We start from the raw sequence: 25,476 nt of genomic DNA, 5'->3' as shown, positions 1-25,476 counted from the left end.
CTTTGTAGGTGTTTTTGGGTAGGTTTGCAAGATAATAAAGAGCGTGTAAATAAAAAGTATGGGCTGTTTAGATAAAGAAACAATAAATTTAGTATAGTGAGTGTGTAAAAGTGGTGGTAGGAGTTGCGAAATTATCCCTAAGCAATTGAATACTTTACTGGACCGATAGCAAGTTTTATGTGGGAGAGGCCACTGCTAGCATGTCATCCCTGACTTGGAATTCTATGCACTCATGATTGGAACTATTAGCAAGCATCCGCAACTACTAACGTTCATTAAGGTAAAACCCAACCATAGCATTAAGATATATTGGTCCCCCTTCAATCCCGTATGCATCAATTTCTATGCCAGGCTAAAGTTTCTGTCACTCTTGCCCTCCAATACATAGTCCTATCAACATACAACTAACCATATGGTGTGATCCACGCGCGTGCTCATATGATGGGCACCAAAGGATAGCAACATAACCACAAGCAAATTAAATCATTCATTGCAATTCATCAACCACCGATAGGACAACAAAAATCTACTCAGACATCATAGGATGGCAACACATCATTGGATAATAATATGAATCATAAAGCACCATGTTCAAGTAGAGGGTACAGCGGGTTGCAGGAGAGTGGACCACTGTAGATAGATGGGGGAAGGTGATGGAGATGTTGGTGAAGATGGCAGAGGTGTTGGTGTAGATCGCCGTCACATGATGATGGCCCCAGCGGCGTTCCAGCGCCACCGGGAGAGAGGGGGAGAGAGCCCCCCCTCCTTATTCTTCCTTGACCTTCTCCCTAGGTGGGAGAAGGCTTTCCCCTCTGGTCCATGGTCTCCATGGCGTGGGAGGGGCGAGAGCCCCTCCGAGATTGGATCTGTCTCTCTGTCTCTCTCTGTTTCTTCGTTCTGGGATTCTGCCCTTTCACCGTTTCTTATATTCCTGGAGATCCGTAACTCCGATTGGGCTGAAATTTTAACACAATCTCTATCCGGATATTAGCTTTCTTGTAGAGTAAGAAGGGCATCAACCACCTTACGGGGTGGCCACGAGGGCCCAGGGCGCGCCTGACCCCCTGGGGCGCCCCCCACTGCCTCGTGGCCCCCTCGGGCAACGTCTCGCGTTGATTCTTCTTCCAAAAAATCACATATATTCCAAAAAAATCTCTGTCGGTTTTTATCCCATTTGGACTCTGTTTTATATGAACATGCAACAAACAGGAACTGGCACTGGGCACTGGATCAATATGTTAGTCCCAAAAAATAGTATAAAAAGTTGCCAAAAGTATATGAAATTTATATAATATTGGCATGGAACAATCAAAAATTATAGATACGACGGAGACGTATCAGCATCCCCAAGCTTAATTCCTGCTCGTCCTCGAGTAGGTAAATGATAAAAAAGATAATTTTTGATGTGGAATGCTACCTAGCATAATCTTGATCATGTAATCTAATCATGGCATGAATATTAAGACATGAGTGATTCAAAGCAATAGTCTATCATTTGACATTAAGACAAAAATACTTCAAGCATACTAACCAAGCAATTATGTTTTATCAAAATAACATGTCCAAAGAAAGCTCATCCCTACAAAATCATATAGTCTGGCCATGCTCCATTTTCACCACACAAAGCATTCAAATCATGCACAACCCCGATGATAAGCCGAGCAATTGGTTCATACTTTTTAACGCGCTTTAGCTTTTTCAACCCTCACGCAATACATGAGCGCAAGCCATGGACATAGCACTATGGGTGGAATACAATATTATGATGGAGGTTGTGTGGAGAAGACAAAAAGGAAGAAAGTCTCACATCGACGCGGCTAATCAACGGGCTATGGAGATGCCCATCAATTAATGTCAATGCGAGGAGTAGGGATTGCCATGCAATGGATGCACTAAGAGCTATAAGTGTATGAAAGCTCAAACTGGAAACTAAGTGGGTGTTGTCGGTGTCAAAACTGACGGATCTCGGGTAGGGGGTCCCGAACTGTGCGTCTAAGGTGGATGGTAATAGGAGGCGGGGGCATAATGTTTACCCAGGTTCGGGCCCTCTCGATGGAGGTAATACCCTACTTCCTTCTTGATTGATCTTGATGATATGAGTATTACAAGAGTTGATCTACCATGAGATCGGAGAGGCTAAACCCTAGAAGCTAGCCTATGGTATGATTGTTGTTGTCCTACGGACTAAAACCCTCCGGTTTATATAGACACCGGAGGGGCTAGGGTTACACTGAGTCAGTTACAAGGGAGGAGATCTACATATCCGAATCGCCAAGCTTGCCTTCCATGCAAAGGAGAGCCCCATCCGGACACGGGACGAAGTCTTCAATATTGTATCTTCATAGTCCAACAGTCCGGCCAAAGTATATAGTCCGACTGTCCGAGGACCCCCTAATCCAGGACTCCCTCAGTAGCCCCTGAACCAGGCTTCAATGACGACGAGTCCGGTGCGCAGATTGTCTTCGGCATTGCAAGGCGGGTTCTCCTCCAAGTCCTGAGTACCTGTCGTAGCGAGTTGTGTCCGGCCTCCCATGAATGTTGCACTCCTCGGCTTCTATGCCTTAATAATGGCTATCTTCCACATGTCGAGCGAATGTGAGAGGTCGGGGTATTTATACATTTACCACCTTAACCAGGTATATGAATCATCTATTTAAACAGTCGGGGATCTTTAGATCCATATCACACCACCTTCCGAGAGAAAGTATCCATCGGAGCGTGCCCGGAAGAATCCATCCCATCATGGCCGGCCACTATAGCTCCTCCTCTCGCCCTCGCAGCCCTAAGCCAGGTAGTTGGGAGAAGTGTTCTATTCCCCATAGCCAACTAGTGGAGTTGAAGACCCAAGGGTTTCTCCCTCCTGCGTACATGGTCCCCATCTGAGCCGGATTAGCTACTTATAATGGCGGGGAGCAAGGAGAAAGCTTCCCCAACCCATCCACGGGGGAGCGGGTATGCCTCGTCCCTTATTTGTGAGGGGACTCGGATTTCCAATCCATCCCTTCCTCTGCGGGCTCCTGGAGTTCTATGGCCTCCAGCCGCATAATTTTACTCCCACCTACATATTACACATCGCAGGCTACGTTGGCCTTTGCGAGTTGTTCCTGGGCTGCGAAGCTCATTTCGAGCTATGGCAGAGGCTATTCTGCCACGTGCCCCGTACATAGAAGGGGTCAATATTTCAAGTGGGCGGAGCCGAAATATGGCGCATCGCCAGGACCGGATACCTGTCTGGTACTCCGAAGAAGACATCCGAAGACTGGCCCTCGGAGTGGTTTTATATGGAGGATGTTCCCCTCCCGGACCCTATTCGGATGGGCCTTCTTGAGTTCAACAATGCCCCTTTGAAGAAACGCAGTAGATGGCGCCCTCGGAGCCCCTAGGAGGAAGATAACAGAGATGTCCTTTACCTGATGAGCCGGATAAAGACACTGGCCGAATCAGGACTGACAATAATCGAGGTTATGTCAGTATGTATAATGCGGGGGGTGCAACCACTTCAATATTGGGGACAACCCATGTGTCACTTCAATGGAGAAGACGATGCCACCCGCTGCGGCCGAAAAGGTCCGGACTCCGCCGCCGCTCTGGCGAAAATACTGTCCGATTTATATAAGGGAGAGGAAGAGGAGTTCATCCGCATTAAGCCATAGGATGGATTCTCCATGTACAACCCCCCAAACTGGGTGAGTCGCTTCTTTTTACTCCAAACCTTCCCGCTTTCTTTGTCATAAATATTTACCTTGCTATTTCATAGCAGGAACTACGAAAAGCTCTGAGGGAGATTCAGAGCCCATCTCCATAGCCAGAGGACCCTGATTGGGCCCTCGATCCCGGACTAGAAGAAGATCCGGTCATATTCGTGGAGCTCATCAACAGGACGTTTTATCAGAGCTATATCTGTAGGTATGTTGACGGGCTGTCTCGGAGAGGAGATGCCCGGGTCTGCGGGAGATCTTCTGCCAGAGCTTTCACAACTCCACGAACGAGTTCGGCAGGTGATGCAGGACCTTTCCCAGGCCTTGTGGTTGTCTGTCTCCCTGCCATGAGGCATGGGAGAGCTTGTAGAGATACTCAAGGGAGCGCGGCGGCGCTTCTGATTGTGGAAGATATCTGCCTGCCGACAAGGTGCAAGGGAAGCCTGGGCCATGGTGAAGACTCGATATACCAAGGCTGACCCGAACCATATGGCCGAGGTCGGACCTATAGGGCCTGACGGGAAAGAGATCCCCGTCAGCTTGGTGTATGACCAGGTGAAATTAGCCGTAAAGTATTCCCAACAGGATTGTAGGCTACAAAGCCTGTTGGATGGTATAGAAGAAGAATTTAGTCAGTCCAAGTGACTTTGTACTTCGAGTGACATATATTTTCCCTAGCCAGATTGTAAATCATTTGTCATGGCGAACCTTTTCACTTCAACCTCCGGACCCGACAGTCCGGAGTGTCTCCGAATACCCGCTCAGTTATGTAAAAACCGGGGTACGCGTGGAAACCAGGCATAGGGGTCATAAGTTCTTGAATAGACAAGTACCCAACTAGTTATGTTATATTACATGGATAGTAAGAAACATCTTCCAGGGAGAATAGTTCCGTTAAGGGTTCCTTTCCCTGGGTACGCATGCATTAATGTGCATGTCCGAACTGCGAGAAGAGACACGGGATATAAACATCTGCGGGTATGTATTCTAATAAGTAAAAAGTCATCCTTTGTTCGCCGACCGAATATTCCCTTAAGAACGCTAGCTTTCGGCTTCACCCAGTCTGAGGTACACGTCTGGCTGACCCGGCAGTAACAATCGCAGAGGTGCTCCCCTTATGCCCTAACCGAATTAACGGGAACGTAGGGCATAAACACAAGAGCCAGGCAACCCAGCTTGGCCAAAACTTAAGTCATATCGATGCATATAATGGCACAGAAAAGGTGCATGTGTAAGAATAACACATGTGCGGCAGGCATAGAGCCCGAATTATAATTATATTCAGCTTCTGTATAAAAAGCCCCCGGGTATAATAAGCGCGCTTAGCGCGTACAAATTGTGCAATCAAGACACAGTTTAACCTTTGAAGGCCGCGAAGAAAAGGAAAAAGGACATAAAAATATAGATAACATATATATATATAAATTGATGGAGGTAAGGAGACGAACATAGAGTCCGGCGGTAGGCGTAGAACCTTCGGAGTCTGGCCGCGTTCCATGGGTTTGGCTCGAGTCGATTGTCCGATGCATCCCGCAGACGGTACGCTCCACCGGTCAGAACTTTGTCAATAATGAAGGGACCTTCCCATTTGGGTTTGATCTTGTCCTTTTTCTTCTCTGGTAGGCATAGAACGAGTTCGCCAACATTATAAGTTTTGGCCCATACTTCTCTGCTATGATATCGTCGAGCCTGTTATTGATAGAATGCAGATTGGGCTTTTTCCACGTCACGCTCCTCCTCCAGGACGTCCAAACTGTCCTGCCAATCTAGCTCAGCTTCTTCCTCTTTGTACATGCACACGCGAGGTGAGTCATGAATGATGTCGCGGGACAGTGCCGCCTCTGCGCCGTACACCATAAAGAAAGGTGTGTATCCGGTAGTGCAATTTGGCATGGTCCGCAGCCCCCATAGTACGGAGTCGAGCTCCTCGACCCAGTGTGTATCTGATTCCTTCAAGGACCGCACTAGTCTGGGTTTAATGCCGCTCATTATAAGGCCATCTGCTCGTTCGACTTGACTGTTAGTTTGAGGGTGATAGACGGATGCATAATCGAGCTTAATGCCCATTTTGCTGCACCAAGTTTTTACCTCATAGGTTGTAAAGTTCGAGCTGTTATCGGTGATGATACTGTGGGGGACACCATAGAGGTGTACAACCCCGGATATGAAATCTATCACTGGTCCGGATTCGGCCGTTTTAACTGGTTTGGCCTCTATCCATTTGGTGAATTTATCCACCATGACCAATAGGTACTTTTTCTTATGGCTTCCTCCTTTAAGGGGTCCGACCATATCAAGCCCCCAGACTGCAAAGGGCCAAGTAATGGGGATTGTTTGGAGAGCGGTAGGTGGCATATGGCTTTGGTTTGCAAAGAGCTGGCAACCGACGCAATGTTGAACGAGGTCCTATGCGTCTACTCGAGCTGTCGGCCAGTAGAAACCTGTACGGAAGGTGTCGGTGTCAAAACCGGCGGATCTCGGGTAGGGGGTCCCGAACTGTGCATCTAGGCGGATGGTAACAGGAGGCAAGGAACACGATGTTTTACCCAGGTTCGGGCCCTCTTGATGGAGGTAAAACCCTACGTCCTGCTTGATTAATATTGATGATATGGGTAGTACAAGAGTAGATCTACCACGAGATCAAGGAGGCTAAACCCTAGAAGCTAGCCTATGGTATGATTCTTGTATGATGAAGTTGTCCTACGGACTAAAACCCTCCAGTTTATATAGACACCGGAGAGGGTTAGGGTTACACAAAGTCGCTTACAATGGTAGGAGATCTTGAATATCCGCATCACCAAGCTTGCCTTCCACGCCAAGGAAAGTCCCATCCGGACATGGGACAAAGTCTTCAATCTCGTATCTTCACAGTCCTGGAGTCCGGCTGAAGGTATAGTCCGGCTACCCGAACACCCCCTAATCCAGGACTCCCTTAGTAGCCCCTGAACCAGGCTTCAATGACGACGAGTCCGGCGCGCAGATTGTCTTCGGCATTGCAAGGCGGGTTCCTCCTCCAAATTCTTCATAAAAGTTTGTAAACACCAAGAGTAGTGTCCGGCTCTGCAAAATAAGTTTCCACGTATTCCCATAGAGACAATAATATTAACACAAATCTAATCCACTGACGTATTCCGTAGCGTGACATCACACTATGGTGAAGCCTTTATTCGAATCGTTTTCACTTCTCCACCTCAGTGTGTTTTGCGAGGCGGTTTCCTTGGCACGTCTTGTCAAAGCAGAGATTGTGTCCCCTTTATTTACGGGATTCTCGTCAATACAGACGTGGGTAACCCAACCGCGCCATTTATCACGGCGCTTGGGAGGCAAGCGAGTTTTTCTAGGCTGGTGGGGACGCATAGTCGCATCAGCCCATATAAGGGGATAAGGATCCACCTTTTTACCTATGCCTTCTTCCTCCTTTGCCTATCCATCTTCTGCACACCCGAGCTCCAGCGCCCAAGCCTGCACTTCCTACCTCAACCTTCTCCAATAATGTCCGGAGCGGGGGGCAAGTGGATGGTCTCCTCCGTCACGGAGGGCCATGTCAAAAAGCTAAGGAAGGCCGGATACTTGTCCAAAGACATCGCGCACCGGCTTCCTGAGGAGGGGTAGCTTCTCCCCACCCCAAGGCCCCATGAGAGGGTAGTATTTCTTCCCCACTTCCTCCGCGGACTGGGTTTTCCTCTCCACCCATTTGTCCGCAGGCTCATGTTCTACTATGGCCTAGATTTCCACGATCTGGCCCCGAACTTCATCCTCAATATCTCGGCATTTATCGTCGTGTGTGAGGCTTTCCTCTGCAATCCGCCCCCATTTCAGCCTCTGCCTCAAGACCTTCAACGTCAAGCCAAAGGTGGTGCGCGGCAACCAGGCGAAGTGCGGAGGTGCCACGGCGGGCAAAATAGCCAACGTCCTATGGCTCAAGGGCTCCTTTGTGGAGACCTTGAAGGGGTGGCAGTCAGGGTGGTTTTACATCACCGAGCCACGCGATCCGAAGTGGATCGCAGCCCCTGAATTCCAATCCGGACCCCCTATGTGGCTCACATCCTGGAAGGAGACGGGCTTGTCATGGGGCGACGAAGAAGAGGTGACCGGACTGCAAAAATGCATCTAGTCCCTGGTGAACAAGCAGCTCAAGCTTGTCAACGTAGTCTAGGTCATGCTCGTCCGCCGGATCCTTCCGTGTCAAGAACAGGACTTCAATTTGTGGGAGTTCAACCCGGCGCAGGACCGAACTCTGAGTAGGCTCTTCGACACGACGTACGAAGATGTCTGGAAGAGGCTAACCAAAGGCGTCAAGGCTGTTGGGGAACGTAGCAGAAATTCAAAAAATTTCCTACGTATCACCAAGATCTATCTATGGAGAGACCAGCAACGAGTAGAAAGGAGAGTGCATCTACATACCCTTGTAGATCGCTAAGCGGAAGCGTTCAAGTGAACGGGGTTGATGGAGTCGTACTCGTCGTGATTCAAATCACCGATGATCAAGTGCCGAACGGACGGCACCTCCGCGTTCAACACACGTACAGCCCGGTGACGTCTCCCACGCCTTGATCCAGCAAGGAGAGAGGGAGAGGTTGAGGAAGACTCCATCCAACAGCAGCACAAAGGCGTGGTGGTGGTGGAGGAGCGTGGCAATCCCGCAGGGCTTCGCCAAGCACCATGGGAGAGGAGGAGTAGGGAGAGAGGTAGGGCTGCACCAAGAGGGAGAGAACTCATGTGTATGGCAGCCCCAAACCTCATCTATATATAGGGGGAAGGGGGGTCTGCGCCCCCTTTAGGGTTTCCCACCCCCAAGGGGTGCGGCCAGCCCTAGATGGCAAAGGGGGTGGCGGCCAAGAGGGGAGAGGAGAGGGAGGCGCACCAATATGGGCCTTAAGGCCCATCTGGACTAGGGTTTGCCCCCTCCCACTCTCCCTTGCGCCTTGGCCCCCTTGTGGGGGGCGCACCAGCCCTCCTAGGGGCTGGTCCCCTCCCACACTTGGCCCACGCAACCTTCTGGGGCAGGTGGCCCCACTTGGTGGACCCCCGGGACCCTCCCGGTGGTCCCGGTACAATACCGATATCGCCCGAAACTTTTCCGGTGACCAAAACAGGACTTCCCATATATAAATCTTTACCTCCGAACCATTCTGGAACTCCTCGTGACGTCCGGGATCTCATCCGGGACTCCGAACAACATTCGGTAACCACATACAAGCTTCCTTTATAACCCTAGCGTCATCGAACCTTAAGTGTGTAGACCCTACGGGTTCGGGAGACATGTAGACATGACCGAGACGTTCTCCGGTCAATAACCAACAGCGGGATCTGGATACCCATGATGGCTCCCACATGTTCCACGATGATCTCATCGGATGAACCACGATGTCAAGGACTTAATCAATCCCGTATTCAATTCCCTTTGTCTATCGGTATGTTACTTTCCCGAGATTCGATCGTCGGTATCCAATACCTTGTTCAATCTCGTTACCGGCAAGTCTCTTTACTCGTTCCGTAACACATCATCCCGTGATCAACTCCTTGGTCACATTGCGCATATGATGATGTCCTACCGAGTGGGCCCAGAGATACCTCTCCGTTTACACGGAGTGACAAATCCCAGTCTCGATCCGCATAAAACAATAGATACTTTCGGAGATACCTGTAGTGCACCTTTATAGTCACCCAGTTACGTTGTGACGTTTGATACACCCAAAGCACTCCTACGGTATCCAGGAGTTACACGCTCTCATGGTCAAAGGAAGAGATACTTGACATTGGCAAAGCTCTAGCAAACGAACTACACGATCTTTGTGCTAGGCTTAGGATTGGGTCTTGTCCATCACATCATTCTCCTAATGATGTGATCCCGTTATCAACGACATCCAATGTCCATAGCCAGGAAACCATGACTATCTGTTGATCACAACGAGCTAGTCAACTAGAGGCTCACTAGGGACATATTGTGGTCTATGTATTCACACGTGTATTACGATTTCCGGATAATACAGTTATAGCATGAATAAAAGACAATTATCATGAACAAGGAAATATAATAATAATACTTTTATTATTGCCTCTAGGGCATATTTCCAACAAAGGCTCCCACATCCGCCTCCGAAGACCGCGGATTCAGCTTGCAGCGTCCTGCTGGCGAGGTAAGATATTTTCATCTTTTACAGGATGTTAAGTTTTTTCATAGTTTGACTCTATGGGGGATCTAAACTCCCTCACCTTTGACAGGATTGGCAGGCGAAGTCCGGACTGATTAATTGTCTGGCTCCCTTGCCCGAAGACCCAGCCCCTGCTCTCATAGTGAAGCTATTGGTTCCGGCACCTTATGTGGTGCCGGAGAAGAAGGCCAAGAAGAAGAAGGCCACGGGGACTCGAAAGAGTTCCCGGCATATGGTGGTGTTTGACTCGTCGTCCGACGAGTCCGAGACGCACTCCTCCCGTGAAGACGAGGAGGAGGAAGAAGAAACATCTTCCCCTCCAGCGGGGGGAGGAAAGAAGAGGAAGGCCGCCCCGGTAGGGGAGGACGAAGGGTCCACGAAGAGGAAAACCCCTCCGCCGGACTACGCCCCCGACGCCGACGAGGACGAAGAGGAGTGGCCGGAAAGGGCCAAGCGTCCGGCGAAATCATAAGTGTTCGGATACCAGAGTAACTCATGATATTCCTTTTGTTGCACAGCTTTCCCTAATGTCGAATATAATCATGCAGCCCGCCCAAGGACGGGCTCGACGAGTCGTCGAGCGGCTCCCTGGATTCATCGGACGTGAATTCAGTTCCGCCCACTGCCTCCCTCTGTGCTGCGGATGACGCCGAAGTGGCGTCGCAACAAGCTCCAGGGCAAGAGGAGGTGGTCCAGGAGGAGCCGCGAGGCGACCTCCCAGACTCCAGGAGTAAAGGGGACAAGACCCCCCAGGGCTCCAAGTCCGGCTTTAAGCCGGACACCATGCCGGAATCATCAACGGTTCTGGACCGCGGCAGGCGAACTCCTGCCAAGAGGAGCAAACCTATTGAGCCAGCATCCTCCGTCCAACCGGAGGCACCGGACAATCTGCTGGAGGTGCTTAAGGGCGCCTCCATCGACGAGGAGCACCGTACCATCATGAGTACGGTGGTCCAGAAGGTTCGGTCTGCCAAAAGCGGACTGACTGAAGCTTGTGCTAGCCTTCTAACAGGCTTCGAGGTAAGTAAAAATATGTAAAAATATTACCACATAGACAGTAGCCCCTGATGCTCTATTTGGCGTTCGGAAAGAAAAGCCGAATGGAGGATCTATTAAATATCGCAGGAGTCTAACTAAAAAGGAGTCAATATACATATGCAGGCTTCGCTGCTGGCCACCGCCGCACTGACTGCGGAGGTGGGTGCCCTGAAGCAGGGCCTCGAGCGGACCGAGCAAGAGCTCGGCCTTGCCAAACAGCAGCTCAAGGAGAAAGAAGGTAAGAGATACCTTATAGAAAAAATGCCTATAAGAAGACGCAATTGCAAAAAATGACAGGAGTATACTGCTTATTGTAGGGGCCACAACTGAGGTGGCGACCCTCAAGCAGGCGCTGTCCGAGGCCGAGAAGAAAGCGGCCATGGAGCACACCGAGCGGGAGAAGTTTGAGGCGCAGGTCGGCGAGGTGCAGCGAGAGCTTCGGGCTCTCACGAAAAAACATGAGAGTTTGGAGCTAGACTCGAAGACGCGAGCGTCCGAGCTTGCTGCGGCCCTTAAAACTGCCAAATCTGCCAAGGCCGAAGTCCAGAAGGCCCTCCAGGAATTGGATGCAGTGAAAAAGATAGCGGCGGGTAAGGCATTCTCTATGCAAAGCAGACATATAAAAGTAAACTACTTGTTACTTACCCGAATCCGGAGCTCTCCAGGGGCATTTCACAGATCTTCCCCGCAGCGTATCCGATGCCGCCGCATTCTACCGAGCCGAGGAAGGCAACTCGACGAAGAAGGTGTTCTGGTCTCAGTACGCTAAGGCCGGACACCCTGTGCCCTTGAGCGACCAGCTGAAGCAGCTGGTCGAGCTCCATATGGTGGCCGAACAGGCCCTGAAGGGCTTCATAGTTCGGTTGTGGACTGGAGAGGCCCTGCCTGGGAGCTACTTCGGACTGGTGCGGCGGCTGGTGGGGGCTCGTCCAAGGCTCGAGGTCATCAAGCGCTCCATCTGCGTTGAAGGTGCCCGTAGGGCCCTTGCCCGTGCAAAGGTGCACTGGGGTAAGCTGGACGGTGAGAAGCTTGTGAGGGACGGGCCGCCACCGGGGAAGGAGCATCGCAAGCCCGAGAACTATTACAAGGATGTTCTGGTTGGTGCCCGCCTTATGGCAGATGAATGTACCAAGGATGTAATTTTTGAATGAACTCACTCATGTTATCCTGTGCGCTGAAAACTTGTTCATATGCGCTAAGCAATGCTTGTTGAATTTAAAATATTACTTTCTGTGCGGTCGTTTATCAAAAAATTGAGATATGGCCAGTCGTCGGCTTCTGCCCCCATGCCACTAGTGCTGGGGTGTTCGGGATAAACCTGAGCGCTCTTTTTCCCATGATTGGGTCCGTCGAGGGAGGCGATCAGCACAACAAACAAGGCAATCGAACTATAATGCTTGAACACTCTCACTTAGCCATAGAACTCTATAATTTTAAATTTCGGCGAAGCCCCTAGTATTCGGAAGACCGAGTTCGGGGCGCTACCCACGCCTTGGCCGGACAAAGACGGTTCCTCGCTCGAAGTGGCATAAGTCTTTAAGGACTGGAAAAACCTCTCAAACAGCGATCGGTCTCTCGCTTCATCATGACAGTCGGTTTTAGCTTTCTCTAGTGAGGTGCTCAGCCCGGCTCAACTGGGGAACAATCGCAGTAGTTCTCCTAGTGCTACCTTAGCCGATATAGCGGAACGTAAGGCACCAAAACATAGGAGCTGGGCAAACCCAACCATTGACCCAAATCATGATTCGGAGCCAATGCATATAGTGCTATAAGTTCGGGGTGCCACACTTGTGAAAGTGTACGGACTTCTCATGCCATATAGATGGGTACTGAAGCCCCTGGCGTATTTTGCTGTACCACAGTGTATGGATGCGACATGTTATAAATAAACATATATATAAAAAGAGGATAATGGAAAAAATAGACAAAAAGCTATGCATTGTTTATAGAAAGGCTGCTATGAAAGCGGAACGATACAAATAGTGTGATAAGCAAAAGAAATTGGACTATTTAACATGTCCCGGCCGGGGGCAGGCCGCGGAATTGTATTAAAAAACAGGTATACTGCTCGCAATAGAGACCACCTGGGAGTTCCATAATGCGGCGTGGCTTGTCTGCTTTCCTGGATCTTGCATCGTTTGTGCGGCAGTTGAATTGCCGAACGGGTCGTCCGAAGTATGGAGTCTTGAGAGTAAGACAAAAAAGGGAATCCGGCAGCCCCTGGTGCAGTTTAAGCCGTTTTTCGGGCGTGCCGTGATAGTGCCCCTTCCCCTGTGCCCATGGTATTTCAAGAGCGTAGTTATGTACGCGAAGCGCTGGTTTCGCTATATCGCGAGGGCTAGGGTTGGGGCCGCATTGCTACGCTAGCTCAGAACGTGCCAGGCGGTCTTGTTGTAGGGTACTCCGGGTGCGCTTGACAGTGTCCGGCTTTTTGAAGGCCGAACTGGAGAACTGCCTAGAGAGGCTGCTTTGTACTTCTGCTGCGAGCGCTGCCGTGTGCTCCTCCGTTCGGAGGGAGCGTTCAGTGTTCCCATTGACCGTGATTACTCCTCTAGGGCCTGGCATCTTGAGCTTGAGGTATGCATAGTGTGGTACCGCGTTGAATTTTGCGAATGCGGTTCGCCCGAGCAGTGCGTGATAGCCACTACGGAACGGGACTATGTCGAAGATTAACTCCTCGCTTCGGAAGTTATCCGGAGATCCGAAGACCACTTCCAGTGTAACTGAGCCTGTACAGTTGGCTTCTACACCTGGTATGACGCCTTCAAAGGTCGTTTTGGTGGTATTGATCCTCGAGGCATCTATGCCCATTTTTCGCACTGTATCCTGGTAAAGCAGGTTCAGGCTGCTGCCGCCGTCCATGAGGACTCTTGTGAGATGAAATCCGTCAATGATTGGGTCTAGAACCAGTGCGGTGAAGCCGCTGTGACGGATGCTAGTGGGGTGGTCCCTTCGATCAAAGGTGATCGGGCAGGAGGACCATGGGTTGAACTTTGGGGCGACTGGCTCCATCGCATATACGTCCTGTAACGCACGCTTCCGCTCCCTCTTGGGGATGTGGGTTGCGTATATCATGTTCACCGTCCACACTTGCGGGGGAAATCCCTTCTGTCCACTGTTGTTCGACAGCCTGGGCTCCTCCTCGTCGTCGCTATGCAGCCCCTTGTCTTTGTTTTCGGCTCTTAACTTGCCTGCCTGCTTGAACACCCAACAATCCCTGTTGGTGTGATTGGCTGGCTTTTGGGGGTGCCATGTATCTGGCACAAGCGGTCGAGTATTCGGTCCAAACTGGACGGGCCCTGAGTATTTCTTTTGAATGGCTTTTTTCGTTGACCGGATTTGTAGCCTCGGAATCCGGCATTAACTGCCGTATCCTCGTTGCTGTCGCTGTTAACGCGGCGCTTTTGTTTGTTCCGACGCGACCTGTCACTTTTGTCCTTGGTATTTGAATTACCAGGGTTCTTGGTTAAGTTGTTGCTGCGAGCTAGCCAGCTGTCTTCTCCCGTGCAAAAGCGGGTCATGAGTGTCGTGAGGGCTGCCATAGATTCCAGCTTTTCCTGTCCCAGGTGCCGGGCAAGCCACTCGTCATGGATATTATGCTTGAAGACCGCTAAGGCCTCTGCGTCCGGACAGTCGACTATCTGGTTTTTCTTTGTTAGGAACCGTGTCCAGAATTGCCTAGCCGATTCCTCTGGCTGCTGAATTATGTGGCTTAGGTCATCGGCGTCCGGTGGTCGCACATAAGTGTCCTGGAAGTTGTCAAGGAATGCGGCTTCCAGGTCCTCCCAAGAACCGATTGAGTCTGCTAGCAAGCTGTTAAGCCAATGCCGTGCCGGTCCCTTAAGTTTGAGTGGGAGGTATTTGATGGCGTGTAGATCATCACCGCGGGCCATGTGGATATGAAGGAGATAATCCTTGATCCATACCGCAGGATCTGTTGTGCCATCGTATGATTCGATGTTTACGGGTTTGAATCCCTCAGGGATTTTATGATCCATTACTTCATCTGTGAAGCATAGTGGGTGTGTGGCGCCTCTATATTGGGCTATATCACGACGCAGCTCGAAGGAGCTTTGTCTGTTGAGTTCGGCCCGGCCGGATTTATTGCATTCGGAGTGACGATCACCGTCACGTGTCGTGGGGCGCCTGCGCGATCCATAGATCGATCTTGTTTGCCTTGCCTTGTCCTCCAGTATGTCGCGCAGGTCGGGCGCATTTTCCCGTGCCTTAGTATGCTTGACGCGGCGTCGGGGCATGGCTTGAGTGGAGGGCCAAGAGGCCTCTCTGTCGCGGCCACGAGGTGGCCGGTCGGCCGTGTCATGCGCTGGTGATGTAGGTGCTTCCTCCTCTAGTCGGGGTAGCAGCCTGCGCTTTGGATAACTCTTGGAGGGGCGTTCGAGTTCATACTCTTTGGCCGCAAGGACTTCAGTCCATCTGTCAGCTAGCAAATCCTGATTAGCTCTAAGTTGTTGCTACTTTTTCTTGAGGCTGCTTGCCGTGGCCATAAGCCTGCGTTTAAAACGCTCTTGTTCGGCGGGATCCTCTGGCACGACGAACTCGTCGTTGTCGAGGCTTGCCTCGTCTTCGGAGGGAGGCGTATAATTATCGTCCTCAACCTCTTGGTCCGCCACCCTCTCGTGAGGGCTGGCTTCTCTGTCCTCCTGTGCTGAATCTTGCTGGAGGGGGTGTTCTTCGGCGCTATCCGGAGTAGTATTATCTCTCATGCCGGAATCACCGTTTTTGCTTTGGCGGGATTTAGAGCGGCGCCGCTGACGCCGGCGCTTGGGCTGTTTCTTAGAGGTATCGTCCCCCGCTGTTTCATCGCCATCTCCATCCTTTGGGGTGTCCACCATATATATGTCATATGACGAGGTGGCCTTCCAGCACCCTACAGGTGCTGGTTTTTATTCGTCTCCTGCATCGTCGTCCATGCCGTCAATGTCTTCGGAGTCGAAGTCAAGCATGTCGGTTAAGTCGTCGACAGTGGCTACGAAGTGGGCGGTGGGTGGGTTTTGAATTTCTTCATTGTCCGTATCCCAACCTTGCTGACCGTAGTCTGGCCAGGGCTCTGCTGATAAAGAGAGACTTTGGGGAATTCAGGATGTCGCCGAAGGGCGAGTGCTGAAAGATGTCTGCGGCAGTGAACTCCATTATCGGCGTCCAATCGGATTCGATCGGCAGGGGCGCGGAGGGCTCGGAGTTCGGAGAGGAATCCGGCTCCTCGGAGTCATGGGCCATGCGGGGTGCGGGGCTGGAGTTCGGCTCGATTGCCTCTAAGATCGCAGCCCCTGAGGCAGCGTCCAACCGCTGATCCTCGATCGGCGCAGTAGGCTCCAAATCAATGGTCAGAACCGGTGCGTGTGCGGCCTCCAAAGCGCTGTTTGGCGGCAGAGCTATATCATGCCCATCGAGACAGTGCGGTGCGCTTGGCTGTGGCTCGAATCCGTCGAAGATCAAGTCCCCGCGGATGTCAGCCGTGTAGTTTAGGCTTCCAAACCTGACCTGATGGCCAGGGGCGTAGCTTTCGATCTGCTCAAGGTGGCCAAGCGAATTGGCCCGCAGTGCGAAGCCGCCGAAGACGAAGATCTGTCCGGGGAGAAAAGTCTCACCCTGGACTGCATCGTTGTTAATGATCGAAGGAGCCATCGGGCCTAAAAGCGACGACACAGAGGAACTCTCAAATGAAAGCACCAATGTCGGTGTCAAAACAGGTGGATCTCGGGTAGGGGGTCCCGAACTGTGCGTCTAGGCGGATGGTAACAGGAGGCAAGGAACACGATGTTTTACCCAGGTTCGGGCCCTCTTGATGGAGGTAAAACCCTACGTCCTGCTTGATTAATATTGATGATATGGGTAGTACAAGAGTAGATCTACCACAAGATCAAGGAGGCTAAACCCTAGAAGCTAGCCTATGGTATGATTGTTGTATGATGAAGTTGTCCTATGGACTAAAACCCTCCGGTTTATATAGACACCGGAGAGGGTTAGGGTTACACAAAGTCGGTTACAATGGTAGGAGATCTTGAATATCTGCATCGCCAAGCTTGCCTTCCACGCCAAGGAAAGTCCCATCCAGACATGAGACGAAGTCTTCAATCTCGTATCTTCATAGTCCTGGAGTCCGGCTGAAGGTATAGTCCGGCTACCCGAACACCCCCTAATCCAGGACTCCCTCAGAAGGCCTTACTTACAAGGGCCCGAGCTGCGGCGTGATGGCCGCCGAGTCTAGTATGAATTTCTGCCAAAAGTTGTCGTCCTTCCTCCTCGGAGATGCACCTTTGCAGTACTCCGGTAGTGCTTTTCTTATAAAGCTCTCCCTCGTGGACCTTGTAGGCTTTAGACCGCCGCACAATGCAACGTGGCTCGTTTTGGTCCTCCGGGAGTTCTTGCCTATTTAGGTAAGCCAAGAAGGGTTCTGTTCACGGGGCGATGACAGCCATAATCACGTGGGCTGAAGGTGTTATCTCGGTGGCGGCGCCTCCGATTACGTCAGAGTGTTCGGGGGCTGGTGTTGTGGCCGGATCCAGACTGTTGTTGCCGGTCTCCCCTTCCCACACCACGAATGGCTTAAACAGCCTTTCCAGGAAAATATTAGGTGGGACAGGGTCGCGCTTAGTGCCGATTCGGGCGAGGATATCCGCCGCTTGATTGTTTTCTTGGACCACATGGTGGAATTCGAGCCCCTCGAATCGAGCTGACATTTTGAGGATGGCATTGCAATAAGCCGCCATTTTTGGGTCCTTGGCATCAAAATCTCCATTTATCTGGGATATTGTGAGGTTCGAATCCCCACGCACCTCTAGGCATTGAATGCCCATGGAGACTGCCATCCGGAGATCATGCAACATGGCCTCATATTCGGCTGCATTGTTGCAGTCTGTGTATAATATTTGGAGTACGTATTGGACTATATCTCTGGTTGGCGATGTTAGGACAACGCCTGCCACCAGACCCGCCAGCATTTTTGAGTTGTCGAAGTGCACGATCCAATTGGAGTACGCGCCATATTCTTTAGGGAGTTCATCTTCTGTCCATTCGGCGACGAAATCGGCCAGTACTTGTGACTTAATGGCTCACCGTGGTTTGTATGATATGTCGAACAGGAGGAGCTCAATAGCCCATTTGGCAATCCGGCCTGTGGCATCACGGTTGTTTATAATGTCGTTGAGTGGGACCTCGGAGGCCACCGTAATTGAACACTCTTGAAAGTAGTGTCGTAGTTTTCGGGATGCCATGAAAACCGCGTGTGTTATCTTTTGATAATGTGGGTACCTGGATTAGCATGGAGTGAGGACAGTAGATAGGTAGTATACCGGCTTTTGAAGCGGGAACTTATGTCCGTCTGTTTCTCGTTCGACGACGAGCACTGCGCTTACAATCTGGTGTGTTGCCGCTATATATAACAGCATTGGTTCGCCGATATTTGGCGCGGCCAAGATTGGGTTGCTGGCCAAGGCAGCTTTTATTTCTTCCAATCTGGCCATAGCCGCGTCCGTCCACTTGAAGTGTTCGGTGTGCTGAAGAAGGCGATAAAGAGGTAATGCCTTTTCTCCCAATCGGGAGATAAAGCGTCTTAAGGCAGCCACGCATCCAGTTAATTTCTGGATTTGCTTGAGGTTTGTTGGGATAGCCAACTGTGACAGAGCTTGTATTTTAGCCGGATTCGCTTCAATTCCTCTGTTGGAAATGATGAAGCCCAAGAGCCTTCCGGTGGGTACACCAAAAACCCATTTTTCCGGATTGAGCTTAATGTCATATGCTCGGAGATTGTCGAACGTGAGCCTCAAGTCGTCTATCAAATATTCGACGTGTCTGGTTTTGATTACCACATTGTCTACGTATGCCTCCACTATTTTGCCGATTTGTGCTTCTAGGCATATCTGAATTATGCGTTGATAGGTCTCACTGGCGTTTTTGAGCCCAAAAGGCATGGTGTTGAAACAGAAGGGGCCATATGGAGTAATGGATGCCGTTGCGGCTTGATCGGGCTCCGCCATCTTGATTTGATGGTATCCGAAGTATGCGTCGAGGAAACACAACGAGTCGTGTCCCGTGGTAGCATCGATAATTTTATCGATGTGGGGGAGGGGGAAGGGATCCTTGGGGCAAGCCTTGTTAAGGTCCTTAAAATCGACACATAGGCGCCAGGATTTGCCCTTCTTTGGTACCATCACCAGGTTTGCTAGCCAGTCCGGATGTTTTATTTCTCTAATGAATCCGGCCTCGAGTAACTTGGCTAGTTCTTCTCCCATGGCTTGTCGCTTGGGTTCGGAGAAACGCTGAAGAGTTTGCTTGACCGGCTTGTATCCCTTTAGAATGTTTAGGCTATGCTCGGCCAGCCTGCGTGGGATGCCTGGCATATCTGAAGGATGCCAGGCGAAGATGTCCCAATTCTCATGTAAGAACTCCCGCAGTGCGGCGTCTGTTGTGGGGTTCAGCTGTGCCCCGATGGACGCTGTTTTTGAAGGGTCCGTTGGGTGGACCTAGAATTTGACTATTTCGTCCGCTGGTTTAAAAGAGGTGGACTTGGGTCTTTTATCGAGTATCACATTGTCCCTGTCCACTGTAGAGCGTAGCGCAGTTAGTTCTTCAGCCATGAGGGCTTCGGATAACGCTTCAAGAGCCAGTGCGGCGGTTTTGTTTTCAGCGCGGAGTGCTATGTCCGGGTCACTAGCTAGAGTGATGATTCCATTGGGCCCGGGCATCTTGAGCTTCATGTACCCGTAATGGGGTATAGCTTGGAAGATCATGAATGCCTCTCGCCCTAAAAGGGCGTGGTATCCGCTACTAAACAGGGCCACTTGGAATGTGATTTCTTCGGACCTGTAATTCTCCGACGTGCCGAATACCACACCTAGTGTGATTTTTCCCGCACATCGTGCCTCCCGACTAGGGATGATTCCTCTGAAGGTCGTGCTGCTTTGCTCAATGTGGCTCTTGTCTATTTCCATTTTTCGAAGAGTCTCCTCATAGATGAGGTTTAATCTGCTGCCACCGTCCATGAGTACTTTAATAAGCCAGAAGACGTCCACAATTGGACTAAGGACCAAAGCGGCTGGAGCTCGGGCTGTGCGGAATTAAGGTTCATCACTGGCATTGAAGGTTATGGCCGTGTCGTTCCATGGATTTATCGTTGCAACGTGGTAAACTTCAGCGAGGCTGCGAAGTGCCCGCTTGCGCCTATTGTTTGAGGCAAAAGTCTCGAAGACTATCAGTACTGTATTGTTATTTTCCGCGGGAGGGTGCTCTGCGGTATTATTGACGAGGAGGTCCTCGCCGCTCCTGGCCACCTGCCGAAGTATCCAACATGCTCTAAGGCTGTGTGTTGGCATGGTATCCGATGTACTGTGAATTTTGCATGGCCCATTGAGCCATTCCTCCAATACGGTTCCGCGCCCTATAGTGGGTTTTCACTTCTTTGTAATTGGATTGGGTGACTTACGAGAGTATACCCTTGTAGTTCGGACAGAGGGTTTAGTTAGAGCCGGAGGATCCCAGAATTGAGTTTGGGATTTCCAAGTGCTTTCCATCACATAGTACTTCCGTACTATGGACGCCAAGTCAGCGAAGTGTGTTATATCATGGCGACTTATGGCGTTGAGGATTCCCTTGTCTGTGCAATTTTTGCAAAAGAATGAAATTGCGTCTTCCTCGCGACAGTCCTTCACTTTGCTTATTGAAAGGAGGAATCTGGCCCAATAGTGATGTACTGTCTCTTGGGGCTCTTGTCTAATATGGGAAAGATCACTTATGTGAGGGTGGGTGGGTAGATTTAAGTCCAAACCCTGGCCCGGTCTGAGACCCAAAGGAGTTTCCGAGCTTGGTAGTTTGGGCTCTGGGACGTTGCCCAATGGTACTAGCCCGCTGTTCGATTTCAGGTTTGAAGCTTGGGCCATGTCCTCCCGTAGACGGGTATCCGGCTCAGAGAGCTAGGGAAACCGGACATAGTTTGTCCTCAAAATAGAGGAAGAATCAATGCATCACTCCTGCACCATCGCTATCTGATGGGTAACCGGTGGAGAGTTGATCTCCCTTTGGTCGGGTTTAAGCCCGATCCGATCATAGTCCGTAGCGACTCCCAAGGTGGCGATGCAATCCAAGAGCTCGTTCAAAGAAGAGAGCTCCATTGGATCCATCTGCTCGGTGAATCCCGAGCCGACGTGGAGGCTGTTTTTGATGACCCAAGAAGTCATCGTCAGCTCGACGACCGATGGGGAGGTCACGACGAAGCCGCCTAATCGGAGAGTTTGGCCTACAGCCAGGGCTCCCCCAGAGGTAACGTTGTCCCTGACAACAAGGCGATCCATCAGGCCTTACCGTGACGGCACAGTGGAACTCTCAATGAAACCACCAATGTCAGTGTCAAAACCGGCGGATCTCGGGTAGGGGGTCCCAAACTATGCGTCTAAGGCGGATGGTAACAGGAGGCGGGGGGCACAATGTTTACCCAGGTTCGGGCCCTCTTGATGGAGCTAATACCCTACTTCCTGCTTGATTGATCTTGATGATATGAGTATTACAAGATTTGATCTACCATGAGATCGGAGAGGCTAAACCCTAGAAGCTAGCCTATGGTATGATTGTTGTTGTCCTACGAACTAAAACCCTCCGGTTTATATAGACACCAGAGGGGCTAGGGTTACATAGAGTCGGTTACAAGGGAGGAGATCTACATATCCGAATCGCCAAGCTTGCCTTCCACGCAAAGGAGAGCCCCATCCGGACACGGGACGAAGTCTTCAATCTTGTATCTTCGTAGTCCAACAGTCCAACCAAAGTATATAGTCCAGCTGTCCAAGGACGCCCTAATCCAGGACTCCCTCAGGTGTGCATCCAACTTGCTTGCTCATGAAGACCTCGGGCATTTGAGGAAGCCCATCATCGAAATATACAAGCCAAGTTCTATAATTAAAATTCCCACTGGTATATGAAAGTGATAACTCAAGAGACTCTCTATATGAAGAACATGGTGCTACTCTAAAGCACAAGTGTGGTAAAAGGATAGTAACATTGCCCCTTCTCTCATTTTCTCTCATTTTTTTTCTCTTTTTTGGGGGCCTTCCTTTTTTTGGCCTTTCTCTTTTTTTTCTTTTTTTTCTTTTTTTCTTTTTTTTATTTTTTTCGTCCGGAGTCTCATCCCGACTTGTGGGGGGATCATAGTCTCCATCATCCTTTCCCCACTGGGGTAATGCTCTAATAATGATGATCATCACACTTCTATTTACTTACAACTCAATATTACAACTCGATACTAGAACAAAGATGTAACTCTATATGAATGCCTCTGGCAGTGAACCGGGATGTGCAATGATCTAGCGTAGCAATGACATCAAAAAACGGACAAGCCATGAAAACATCATGCTAGCTATCTTACGATCATGCAAAGCAATATGACAATAAATGCTCAAGTCATGTATATGATGATGATGGAAGTTGCATGGCAATATATCTCGGAATGGCTATGGAAATGCCATGATGGTAGGTATGGTTGCTGTTTTGAGGAAGATATAAGGACGTTTATGTGTGATAGAGAGTATCGTATCATGGTGTTTGAATGCACCGGCGAAGTTTGCACCAATTCTCGAGGTGAGAAAGGGCAATGCACGGTACCGAAGAGGCTAGCAATGATGGAAGGGTGAGAGTGCGTATAATTCATGGACTCACATTAGTCATAAAGAACTCATATACTTATTGCAAAAGTTTATTAGCCCTCGAAGCAAAGTACTACTACGCATTCCCCTAGGGGGATAGATTGGTAGGAAAAGACCATCGCTTGTCCCCGACCGCCACTCATAAGGAAGACAATCAATAAATACATCATGCTCCAACTTCGTTACATAACGGTTCACCATATGTGCATGCTACGGGACTTGCAAACCTCAACACAAGTATTTCTCAATTTCACAATTACTCAACTAGCACGACTCTAATATCACCACCTTTATATCGCAAAACTATTGTAAGGAATCAAACATATCATATTCAGTGATCTACAAGTTTTATGTAGGATTTTATGACTAACCATGTGAATGACCAGTTCCTGTCATCTCTCAAAATAGATATAAGTGAAGCAAGAGAGTTTAATTCTTTCTACAAAAGATATGCCCACGCTCTAACAAATATAAGTGAAGCAAAAGAGCATTCTACAAATGGCAGTTTTCTATGTGAAGAGAAACAGGCAATCCAAACTTCAAATGATATAAGCGAAGCACATGAAGCATTCTATAAAGCCATACTCAAAAGATTTAAGTGAAGTGCAAAGAGAATTCTATAAATCAACCAAGGACTATCTCATACCATAATGGTGCATAAAAGAAAAGTGAAAACTAAATGCAAAAGACGCTCCAAGATTGCACATATCGCATGAACGGAACGAATCCGAAAACATACTGATACTTGTTGAAGAAAGATGGGATGCCTTTCGGGGCATCCCCAAGCTTAGACGCTTGAGTCTCCTTGAATATTTACTTGGGGTGCCTTGGGCATACCCAAGCTTGATCTATTGTCTCTCCTCCTTATCCTCATATCGAGACCTCCTCGATCTTCGAACACTTCATCCACACAAAACTTCAACAGAAAACTCGGTAAGATCCGTTAGTATAATAAAGAAAATCACTAGTTTAAGTACTATTGCAAACCAATTCATATTTTTTTTCATTGTAGCTACTGTAATATAACTTTTCCATGGCTTAATCCACTGATATAAATCGATAGTTTCATCAAAACAAGCAAATTATGCATCAAAAACAGAACAGTCTGTAGTAATCTGAACATTCACCAAACTTTTGGTACTCCAAAATTTCTACCAAAATTAGTAAAAATAAAAAACTTGTATAAAAAGACAGTGCAAAAAGTTTCAGAACCGTTTGACGTTCCAGTGAAAAATGTAATATCACGCACTACAGTCAAAGTTTCTGTCCTGCACCGTACAAACCAACAAGCATCTAAAACATCCGAAAGGCAAACCTTGGCACATTATTTTTATTTTTAAACCTTATAAAATCAAACAACAGAAATAAATGACTCTCTAAAACTTCCGGGCTGTCTCCCTAGAAGCGCTTTCTTTAAATCCATTAAGCTAGGCATATAGTGCTCGAGTAATGGATCCACCCGGATCCCAAGGTATATCAAAGCCAATTTTAATTAACAATGATTTGGCATTTAATAGTGAGCACAAAGTAACATAAATCATGCAACAACGAAGTCTAACTCTCTTCCTATGCATCAGCATGTCATAAAAGAACAATTCATGCACACAAAGTAAAGGCCAATGCATAGTATAAACAGTTTCTTGCAAAAAAAAATTGTGTTGGAAACATAAAAAGGCGGAGATGTAGTTCCTCTCTCATAATAATTGCAAGTAGGAGCAGCAAGCACATGCATATTATATCTATCAAAATCATCATGTGCAACGGTAAAAGGCAACCCATCAATATAATCCTTAATAAGGGCAAACTTCTCTGATATAGTGTAGTCGGGAGAATTCAAAAAGATAATAGGACTATCATGTGTGGGTGCAATAGCAACGATTTCATGTTTAACATAAGGAACAATAACAAGTTCATCTCCATATGCATAAATCATATTGGCATCTGGGCCACAAGCATAGCAAGCATCAGCAAAAAGGGATATTTCAAGAGAATCAACGGGATCATAACAGTCATCATAGCAATCATCCTTCGGTAAGCATGAAATTAAAAAATGTATGAGTTGAAGAGTTACTCTCATTAGAAGGTGGACATGGGTGATCAATCCGTTCTTCCTCCTTTTGTTCTTTGCTCTCATCCTCATCTTTTTCATCCAATGAGCTCACAATGTCATTAATTTTGTCACATCCCTAGCTTCTGGTGCTGCCTAGTGTTTGCATCATGTTTAAATTTTTGAAACTTGAACTGAGGAAATTTGGAAGCCTAAAAACCCTAAATAAAAGAAGGGCAAAAACCCTAAAATCTCATTCATTGTTCCAAAATGCCCTTCTTAAATGTTTGATAATTTTTGGAAAGGGTTCTGGTCCCAACCAAAATATTGAACATTTTTAAGGACTTAATCTTGGGACTTTGAATTTAAATCATTAGCTATTTGAATTTGAATTATATTCATATAACTAGAATATAATTTCAAATACCCCTGAAATATTTTATGAGCTTTTGGAAAAGTCCATCTAGCAAAATAAAAATATTCAGAGGAGTTTTTGGCATTGTTGAATTATTTTAAATTCAAAACAGTGGCAAAATAATTTTAAAAAAAAGAAAACAAACAGAAAATAAAACAGAGCACTCACCTGTAACTTACCTGGTATTCTAGCCCACCTGGCGGCCCATCTGAGCTGGCCGGCCCAGCCCACCTCCTCCTCTCTGTCGTCTTCCTCCCCCTCGCCCCGAAGCTGCTCGGTGGCGAGCGCCGACGCCGCCCCGGCCACCTCCTGCTTGCCGCTTCGCCCTGGCCTCTTCGGGAGACGCCACGCAGCCCCCTCGCTCCTCTCTCTCACTCTCTCCCGACCCCCTTCTCCCTTCTATGCTCTCCCCCTCTCGCGCCCGAGCGCGCTCATCGCCGTCGCTCGCAACCACCGCGGCCACAGCCACTTC

This window comes from Triticum aestivum, chromosome 3A (assembly GCF_018294505.1).
Source record: "Triticum aestivum cultivar Chinese Spring chromosome 3A, IWGSC CS RefSeq v2.1, whole genome shotgun sequence".
Taxonomy (NCBI): domain Eukaryota; kingdom Viridiplantae; phylum Streptophyta; class Magnoliopsida; order Poales; family Poaceae; genus Triticum; species Triticum aestivum.
Note: the sequence above shows the minus strand (reverse complement) of the source record.